This window comes from Artemia franciscana, chromosome 6 (assembly GCF_032884065.1).
Source record: "Artemia franciscana chromosome 6, ASM3288406v1, whole genome shotgun sequence".
Taxonomy (NCBI): Eukaryota; Metazoa; Arthropoda; class Branchiopoda; order Anostraca; family Artemiidae; genus Artemia; species Artemia franciscana.
Window position 1 is genome coordinate 4,447,173 of NC_088868.1, and position 10,251 is coordinate 4,457,423.

General features: G+C 32.9%; 1 long non-coding RNA gene across 4 annotated transcripts in view; it reads right to left on the reverse strand.

The window, feature by feature from the left end:
- Positions 1–10,251, reverse strand: part of LOC136027937 (uncharacterized) — a 41,954-nt gene that overhangs the window by 12,308 nt on the left and 19,395 nt on the right. The gene's annotated exons all lie outside the window — the stretch shown is intronic.

Genomic DNA, 10,251 nt, shown 5'->3' on the forward strand with positions numbered 1-10,251 from the left:
AAATGATATTTGACATACCGATTATTTATAAGAAAACTGGCGACGCGAGTTGATGTTATAATTGAGAAAAGGAGAACAATGGAACCAGGTTCATAAGGATGCTGAAATATTACGATTTTTCTGATTTATTCCATGATTTTCATACTGTCTAATAAACCATCATGATAAAGGACTGCTTCTTGGGATATTGTTTTACACTAAAAGAAATAAAAATATATGTTTGAATATGCAAATTTTTCTTAAAAACAATGAAATTTTGTCTTCTTCATCTTCGTATGCTATAGTTTCTGAAGCATCAGACAAAATATAAAAAAATCTTGTGTCTTCTGAATGGTTTAGAAGAAAACATCGTTTACGCAGGAGAGAAGTCTTAGCGCCAGTGCCTCTCTCCCCGACGATTGAGATGTTAACGAATTTTTTACGAATTTCAACGAATTTTTCTGGTGTTGCATACAACTTTTCTTTGTTTTATTATCAGTTCAGAAATACACACTTTGGGGTCGAATCTAAATGCATTTCATTTTTTTTTTTCTGCGACATTTTTTGTCGGGGGCTCCCCTGATAATTACTGAGCGCATCATGACAACCAATGAGATTAACAGCCGCAAAAATATTTTATAAGACCTTTTCACCTCTATGAACTGGTTTCTGTGACAGTTATTGTATTCTATGATATTCGACTGCGCTATTAACTCAGTCTCGTTTTGTAGATTTTTTATTCCTCAGAATTTTGGTCCTATTTTTGAGAGTAGGTCTTTCATATTTTAGTAGAACATCATGGCTAAATGGTAAGTGGGAACAGCCCAAACAAAACATAGGGGAAGATCAGCGCCGCCTAAGTAAAGAGCGATATAGGTAAAATATATTATTTTTTTATTATTATTATTTTTCAGAGGCAGTTGACGTGGATACTTTGGAAGGGGCTTTTTCGATTTGAAATTGAAAGCTCTAGTATCTTTTTTAAGAGTTAAAAGTGATTGGAATGGCTCTCAGTCCCCACGCTTCTTGTTTTTCCAAAGACAATCGACTAAAAGTGAGGTAGCCATCTTGTTCAGTTTAGTTGAAAGATCCAACAATTGTATTTGGAGATGACAGCTCACTCCCCCACAGGCCTTGGGGCAAGGCACGTAAGTTATCCAATTCACCCATTGTTTACGTATAGTATGACTTTTTTTTCCAAAAGACCAAGGCCATTCCGGAGAAGATTTCAGGGATTGCTGAGGAGAGTCTTGAACTAAATCAAAACATTATGTACTTATGGGTTGTCACTTATATTTAGATGGAAGTTTCTGGGAACAATGAGGGGATAATTAATTGACCAAACGGCAATATATGTACGCTACTACTACTACTATTGCTATTACAACTACTATTTCTAGGGTGACTGCTACTAAAGCTGAGGATATTGAGGTGGAAATTGCAGTAAATGTTGAAGGAAAGTTCAACTAAATCAAAACACCCACTATGTACATACCGGATGTCAAAGGGCCTATCAGCAATATCTTAGGAACGACTTAGTTTATAAAGTTGAAACTTCCAGGGCATTATGAGGGGGATGTTCAACTGACAAAAAGGATAAATTTGCATATTACTACTCTTACTACCAACATAATTATTGCTGCTGCTGCACCCACTATAACTATTAAGACTCCTACTACTACGAATGCTAAGGTTATGAAGGTGAGGTTTTCAGGGAATATTTAGGGGGAGAGTGTCAGACTAAATCAAAACACACTATGTGCATTCAGGTCGTGAAAAAATATATGAGCAATTTATCAGGAGCAGCTTAGAGCATTAAGTTCAAACTTTCAGGCCGCGTTGAGAGCAACGTTGAGCTTACCAAAAGGCACTCTGTGCATACTGTTACCACAATTACTACTACTATGATTCCAGCTGAGGCTAAGGATACGAAGATGGAACTTCTAAGAAATGTTTAAGAGAATGTTGAAATAAATCAAAACGCACTCTATGGATGCAGGTTGTCAAAAGATCGTATCAGCGCTATCCCAGGTATTGTCTAGGATGTTAAGTTTGAAACTTTCGAAAGAAGAATTTAGAACTAACCGAAAGGCCCTATGTGCATGCTTCTACAACTAATACTGCTAGTGTTATATCTGAGGCAACGGGTATTGCGATGAAACTTTCAGGGAATGTTGAGAAGTATCTGAAACTAAATTGAAACAAATTGTGCTGATTCAGGTTATCAAAAGGGCGTAAGAGCTATATGCCTTGAATAGCTTTGAGTATTAAGTTGAACTTTCAGGGAATGTTGAGTAAGATGTTGAAATAGCCAAAATGTACTAGCCTATATGAATACAAGTACTGCAAACCCTACTGTTAAGGCTACAACGAAGGCTTAAAAATTTTAAAGGGTAAATTTCAGGAAATGCTAAGGGGGGTGTTGAATTAAATTGAAACACGCTTTATGTATGCAGAATGAGGACCGAACATGGAACTAAACCAAAAAGGAACAAAGTGGATATTATTACTGCTACTACCACCAATACCACTCCCAATACTCCTACTATTAATACTGTTACTATGACTACTACTATTGCTACTGCCATGGGTATTGGTAAAACTTTCACTGAAATATGAAGGCGATGTTGAGCTTAGTTAAAACACACTATGTACAGGTGGGTATCTCATAGACGTCGCCTTAGGGTATTAAGCTGAAACTTCCAGGGCTATCAATATTACTACCACTTTTACTACTACTTCTGTTACTATTGTACTAAATTCAAATAGTTTTAGTTCATCCAGGTAGTCAAATAAACCATCTTTTAAGATATCCAAGAGGGATATCCTAGGAATGGGATAGGGTATAAAGTAGAAACTTTCAGAGAAAGTTTATGCTGCTTTGAAACTAAATCAAAAGGCATTTTGTGAATGCTGGTTTTCAATATGACGTCTCAGCAGTGCCCTGTGGTAACAGCTTACAACTGTGACTGCGACTGCTTGCAACTGCTTCTACAGCAGCTTGTGTATACTTTCAGGAAATGTTAAGGGAGAGACTGAATGAAATTAAAGCACACAATGTGCATGCTAATTATTGAAAGGGTGCATCAGCAGTATCTCAGGAACGGCTGAGGGCTTTCAGTTCAAATTTTTAGGGTGTGTCCAAAACGGTGCACCTAGATGAATCTATATTGATCTCAGGAACGGCTGAGGGTATTAAGTGGAAAGTTTCGCGGGATGCTAAGGGAGATCTGAAATAAAATCAAAATACACACTATGCATCCTGGTTGTCAAAATATCTCTGTCAAATAATGTCTGCAATATTTCAGGAATAATGAAGGGCATTAAGTTGAACTTCGGAGAGTTTTGAGTGGGATATTGAACTTAATCCATGTACATTCCGATTGTCAAAAGGGCATAGGTACAATGCATCAGGATAGGCTAATGGTATTTAGTTGATACCTTCAGAGGATGTTGATCGAAATCAAAAGGTACTACGTAAATTTGTCTTGTTAAATTAGTGTTTTTAAATATCTCAGGAACAATTCTTTTCAGAGAGTGTGTAGGTGGATTATTCACTCGATTAAAAAGCAATATGCGCATTATGGTTATCAAAAGTAAGTATCAGCAATATCTCAGGAATTGCAAATGACATTTAATTGAAATTTCCAAGGAACGTTGAAGGGGATGTAAAAATAAACGAAAAGAGCCTAATAGTTTAATTCTTGAGCTGAAGACGTGAAAACTCATTAAATATTTATTATATTGACCAATAACAAAGTTTGGTTATCAAATACAAATTGAAATTAATTAAAGAAACTTCCTGAAATAGAAGCTTTTCAAAGAAAAGCAAAGAGCCATATCAAACTTAAGACCAGTGAAATAAAGTCTTTTAATAATTAACGAAAGTAAAACAGTTCAAAATAGGGATGATACCTTTTTATTGACAGTGAAATATAAAATTATTTAACTGGATATTTCGAACACATATACAGTGTTCATCATCAGCAGTAAAACTGCTGATATCACACATATCACCAGTTTTTGAGTTTTAACTGCTGATGATGAACACTGTATATGTGTTCGAAATATTCAGTTAAATAATTTTATATTTCACTGTCAATAAAAAGGTATCATCCCTATTTTGAACTGTTTTACTTTCGTCATGGAAAGGCAGTGTGGTCTTCGAAGTTATTTAATAATTAAAATTCAAAACGACCAGATATTATAATAAAGAATAAACAAAAACCAAAACGAAAATAAATTAAAATGAATGATACATCAAAAATGAAGAAAACGGGATATATATGAATAAATAAATTATTAATCCAGTAAAAATTAGATTATATATTCAACTCAAACTTAAAACGAAAATAAATTACGCCTAGCATGAGTTTACCACCGCTTCGAACCTTCATCTGCCTCCTTCACCTCCTACTCCAAATGAGCCTACCTACTTCACCCTCTTCGAATCTCAAAAGATCTAGAACCTATTGCATCCTTTGTGCTTTACTAAAAAAAATTCATTATACACATTTTTTTTTTTTGTTTAGAAGTTTGAATAATAAAAAAACCAAATCCAGAAAATTTTGAACTGCTCATTTTCCGGGGATTGATGTTATTATATATTAGAAAGTCTAATTGTTTTCATTAGAACCAAATCCAGAAAATTTGGAACTGCTGATTTTCCGTGGATTGATATTATTATATATTAAAAAGTCTAATTATTTTCAATAGAACCAAATCCAGACAATTTTGAACTGCTGATTTTCCGGAGATTGATATTATTATATATTAAAAAGTCTAATTATTTTCATTAGAACCAAATACAGAAAATTTTGAACTGCTGATTTTCCGTGGATTGATATTAGTATATATTAGAAGGTCTAATTGTTTTCATTAGAACCAAATCGAGAAAATTTTGAACTGCTGATTTTCCGGAGATTGATGTTATTATACATTAGAAAGTCTAATTGTTTTCATTAGAACCAAATCTAGAAAATTTTGAACTGATGATTTTCCGGAGATTGATGTTATTATATATTAGAAAGTCTAATTGTTTTCATTAGAACCAAATCCAGAAAATTTTGCACTGCTGATTTTCCGTGGATTGATATTATTATATATTAGAAAGTCTAATTGTTTTCATTAGAATCAAATACAGAAAATTTTGAACTGCTGATTTTCCGGGGATTGATATTATTATATATTAAAAAGTCTAATTATTTTCATTTGAACCAAATCCAGAAAATTTTGAACTGCTGATTTTCCGTGGATTGATATTATTATATATTAGAAAGTCTAATTGTTTTCATTAGAACCAAATCCAGAAAATTTTGAACTGCTGGTTTTCCGGAGATTGATGTTATTATACATTAGAAAGTCTAATTGTTTTCATTAGAACCAAATCCAGAAAATTTTGAACTGCTGATTTTCCGTGGATTGATATTATTATATATTAGAAAGTCTAATTTTTTTCATTAGAACCAAATCCAGAAAATTTTGAACTGCTGATTTTCCGGAGATTGATATTATTATATGTTAAAAAGTCTAATTATTTTCATTAGAACCAAATACAGAAAATTTTGAACTGCTGATTTTCCGGGGATTGATATTATTATATATTAAAAAGTCTAATTATTTTCATTAGAACCAAATCCAGAAAATTTTGAACTGCTGATTTTCCGTGGATTGATATTATTATATATTAGAAAGTCTAATTGTTTTCATTAGAACCAAATCCGGAAAATTTTGAACTGCTGATTTTCCGGAGATTGATGTTATTATACTTTAGAAAGTCTAATTGTTTTCATTAGAACCAAATCCAGAAAATTTTGAACTGCTGATTTTCCGTGGATTGATATTATTATATATTAGAAAGTCTAATTTTTTTCATTAGAACCAAATCCAGAAAATTTTGAACTGCTGATTTTCCGGAGATTGATATTATTATATGTTAAAAAGTCTAATTATTTTCATTAGAACCAAATCCAGAAAATTTTGAAGTGCTGATTTTCCGTGGATTGATATTATTATATATTAGAAAGTCTAATTTTATTCATTAGAACCAAATCCAGAAAATTTTGAACTGCTGATTTTCCGGAGATTGATATTATTATATGTTAAAAAGTCTAATTATTTTCATTAGAACCAAATACAGAAAATTTTGAACTGCTGATTTTCCGGGGATTGATATTATTATATATTAAAAAGTCTAATTATTTTCATTAGAACCAAATCCAGAAAATTTTGAACTGCTGATTTTCCGTGGATTGATATTATTATATATTAGAAAGTCTAATTGTTTTCATTAGAACCAAATCCAGAAAATTTTGAACTGCTGATTTTCCGGAGATTGATGTTATTATACATTAGAAAGTCTAATTGTTTTCATTAGAACCAAATCCAGAAAATTTTGAACTGCTGATTTTCCGTGGATTGATATTATTATATATTAGAAAGTCTAATTTTTTTCATTAGAACCAAATCCAGAAAATTTTGAACTGCTGATTTTCCGGAGATTGATATTATTATATGTTAAAAAGTTTAATTATTTTCATTAGAACCAAATCCAGAAAATTTTGAACTGCTGATTTTCCGTGGATTGATATTATTATATATTAGAAAGTCTAATTGTTTTCATTAGAACCAAATCCAGAAAATTTTGAACTGCTGATTTTCTGGAGATTGATGTTATTATACACTAGAAAGTCTAATTGTTTTCATTAGAACCAAATCCAGAAAATTTTGAACTGGTGATTTTCCGGAGATTGATGTTATTATACTTTAGAAAGTCTAATTGTTTTCATTAGAACCAAATCCAGAAAATTTTGAACTGCTGATTTTTCGGGGATTGATATTATTATATATTAGAAAGTAATTATTTTCATTAGAGCCAAATCCAGAAAATTTTGAACTGCTGATTTATCGTGGATGATATTAATATATATTAGAAAGTCTCATTATTTTCATTAGAACCAAATCCAGAAAATTTTGAACTGCTGATTTTCTGGGGATTGATATTATTATATATTAGAAAGTCTAATTATTTTCAATAGGTCTTTCGAACCATCTTGATTATTATAGTAAAGTTTTTTTATTTGTTGCCAGAGTTTTGACAAATCTTCAAACAACTGTTCATCCAAATTATTTTCATTAGATGAAGTGAGCTTAATCTAAGAGGATGTTTGATAAAAGGAATATTAACAAGGACTCTAATATACAAAAGGTTCGACATCGTTGTATGTTTAGTGGATGGGGACTGTTTCTTATACAGTTTCGGTTTATCAAATGACATTCACAGTCCTCTTTAGTTACCGAACTGAATGTATACTTTAAAATCACCCCTTCCTATTAGCTATTCTTGAGCTGTTGAATTCAGCCCGTGGAATATTTTAAACCTCGACTTTCAGGAGACACTAAAGAGCAATAACAAATCTAAAAAAGAGCATTTACTAAATTTCATGTGTTAGTCCATCAAATATGATTATAAGTTTAAAAAACACCCCTTCCTACTAGCTATTCTTAAAATTTTGTATTCGGTCCATAGATTATGTTTGAACCCAAGCCTTGACACGAATATTAGTAGAACAAGCATTATGAGCACTGCAGTGTCCCTCTCCCCATTAAAATATTGGTTTCCGGTTTTGAACGAGAAAAGGATAGACATAATGTCGTAATAAACATTACAGAGCTTCATACCCCTTTGTGGTAGGGGGGGGGGGCAAATTTTAAAGGGAGGTAACTTTTTTGTTACTTAGATTTTTTTAGTGATATTTTTTTTAGCTTTTTTCCATGTTTTAATATCGCATTAAATATACTTATTAAAAAAATCGCTTGTTATATTTTTGAAAATACAAAATGAGTATAATGTAAATATATCAGTCGTGACTTTTTCTATTAGAAAAATGTTTGTAGTGACATTGTTTTTCCTAGTTTTTTATTGAACTTAAATTTCCATTTTTCAACTTCTTTTCGTGCCTTAACATCAATACCTTTAGCAAAAAAGACATCATTTATACATGTAGCAGATGGTTTGGTTATATCATATTTCATTTTTGATTCATTTTCGACAAACACACACACATACACACACACACATACACACACACACACACACAAACACACACAGACACACACACGCACACATACCAGCATAATTTTGAGATATATTTATGGATTGGGTGGATGGTACTGTTCCAAATAATTCTTGGATAGTTCTAGCAAGACGAGTAGTGAATTGCTGGTTTTACTTATTGAGAATTTAGATGTTAATACGGGTAAATCTAAAAATGACTTTAAAAAAGGGGTTTAGAGGCATGCAATGCTTGCGTTTTGATACAGGGTTTCAGTGCTTTAAATACGCATTCCTCGTTGTAGCTCACAAACCACTAAGAGATGATGCAAGTAGGATAGATTTGGACAGTTTTGCAATTAATGGGGGCCTAAAATTCCTTAAAGTTGATTTTATTTGTTTGCATGGTCAATATCCAGTAACACTTAAAGGAATAAATATTTTTGAGCGGGCTAATGAACATCTAAAGATTGATGCTACTGTTTTACAATATGATACAGAATTTGAGAAGTATGAGTGGAATAATAAAAAGGGGGTAATATCTCCAATGTCGGCTAAGTCTATTGAATCGATGGGAATGGGTTCTTTACAATCCCGCCAGTGAAACCACTTTAGTTGGACATTTTTTGCAATAACATACATTAGACTGGTTTTAAGTGAGGGTAAAAACCATCAGGGATATACTATTATTGTTCGACGTGCTTTTCTAGATTCCGCACATAGTGAAAGTTAAAACATCATGTCAGGCACTGCAAGCGTTATGTATACCTATCTTTCAAATGGTTACCGATGACAAGGCCATCTTGCGACTTAGGAAAACTTTCAGAGTTCACTCCTATAGGTTGACAAGGTGGCCTTGGACAGCAAAGCCAAACTGACAGATGTGTAAGATTCATCATATCTAAATAATGTTAAAAAAACATTAGGCCATTGTCGTCTTCTATGCCCACACACAAAGAGACTCGTCTAATACCATGCACTTGGTAGAGTTTTTGAGAGATTGGACGGGGAGGATTGTTTGAGTGAAGCCATGATAACACTTATTAAAACATCAAACTAGTCAATTTCAAGGCTGCGCAATACATTCTATCCAATTACCCTATCACTATTAGAGGAATTGGCCATTAAAAGTGTTGGGTTTGCATGTTGAAATTTTTGAGGGTAATGGGAAAGGGAGAAGGATACCAGTCTACGACCATCGCCACTTGCGCAACCCATTTTCTCGGGGGCAGTAACTTTCGTGGAGTGGCCCCTAAAACATGTAATTTAAACATTAGTCAAAAATATTTTCTACCAGTTTATATTCACAATTCCAGGTATGGTTTGAAATTCGTATTACCGGCTTTGGCACGTTTGCAACGAGGTGAAGTTGTAGAGGGCGCAGTTGTAAATGGTTCTTTTTCGTAAAATATTATACCCAAATCTTCTGAGAAACTACTTCTCTTAGAATTCAAATGGCAAATAATAGATTTTGGTAAAATGTGATTGAATAAAATCCTTGTTTTAGACTCCTATGGTCTCTTCAGCAAATTCCTAAGTCAATTAATTCAAGTACAGTAAAGCGATGATTTTAATAATTTTCCCCTCCTTAAATAGAAATTTCCAGAGGATAGAATGTATCATTTGTTAACCTGTAAGGGAATATGCCCATATGAGTATTACTACTCCACCTTAAGGCTTCGTTAGGATAAATTGCATTCCATAGAATTGTTTTATGATTCACTTCAAGAGCTTCAATGCACCACTGACGACTATGAGTTTGCTAAGACGGTTTGGGCTAACGGAGGGTGTGAAAATGGGAAGGATTATTGTAAAATGTACGTGGAAAGTGATGTATTGACATTTATTGATATTTTTTGTGTAAATTCACTGATAAAATCTTTAAGTGATTTAGGTTGGATTTGGGTTATTATTATTCCACTCCTCATCAGGTGATGGGTTTAATTCTTAAAATCAGTAAAAAGAAAATTGGCCTGATCATCGACGAGAATCAAAATCTATTTGTAAAGAGACCAATGATGGGAGGGTATGTTTTACACAGAGATAGCATCCTGGAAACTAACACGACAGGACGAGACATCAGTGTAAATTCAGACACAGTTTTCTTGGCATGAACTCCCTTTATCCGTCGGTAATGTCTCAATAGTCTTTGCCGTGTGGTAATTAGGAATGGCTTAACGATCCTTGAGCTCCAAATTTTCCTAACATTGCCACTCTTG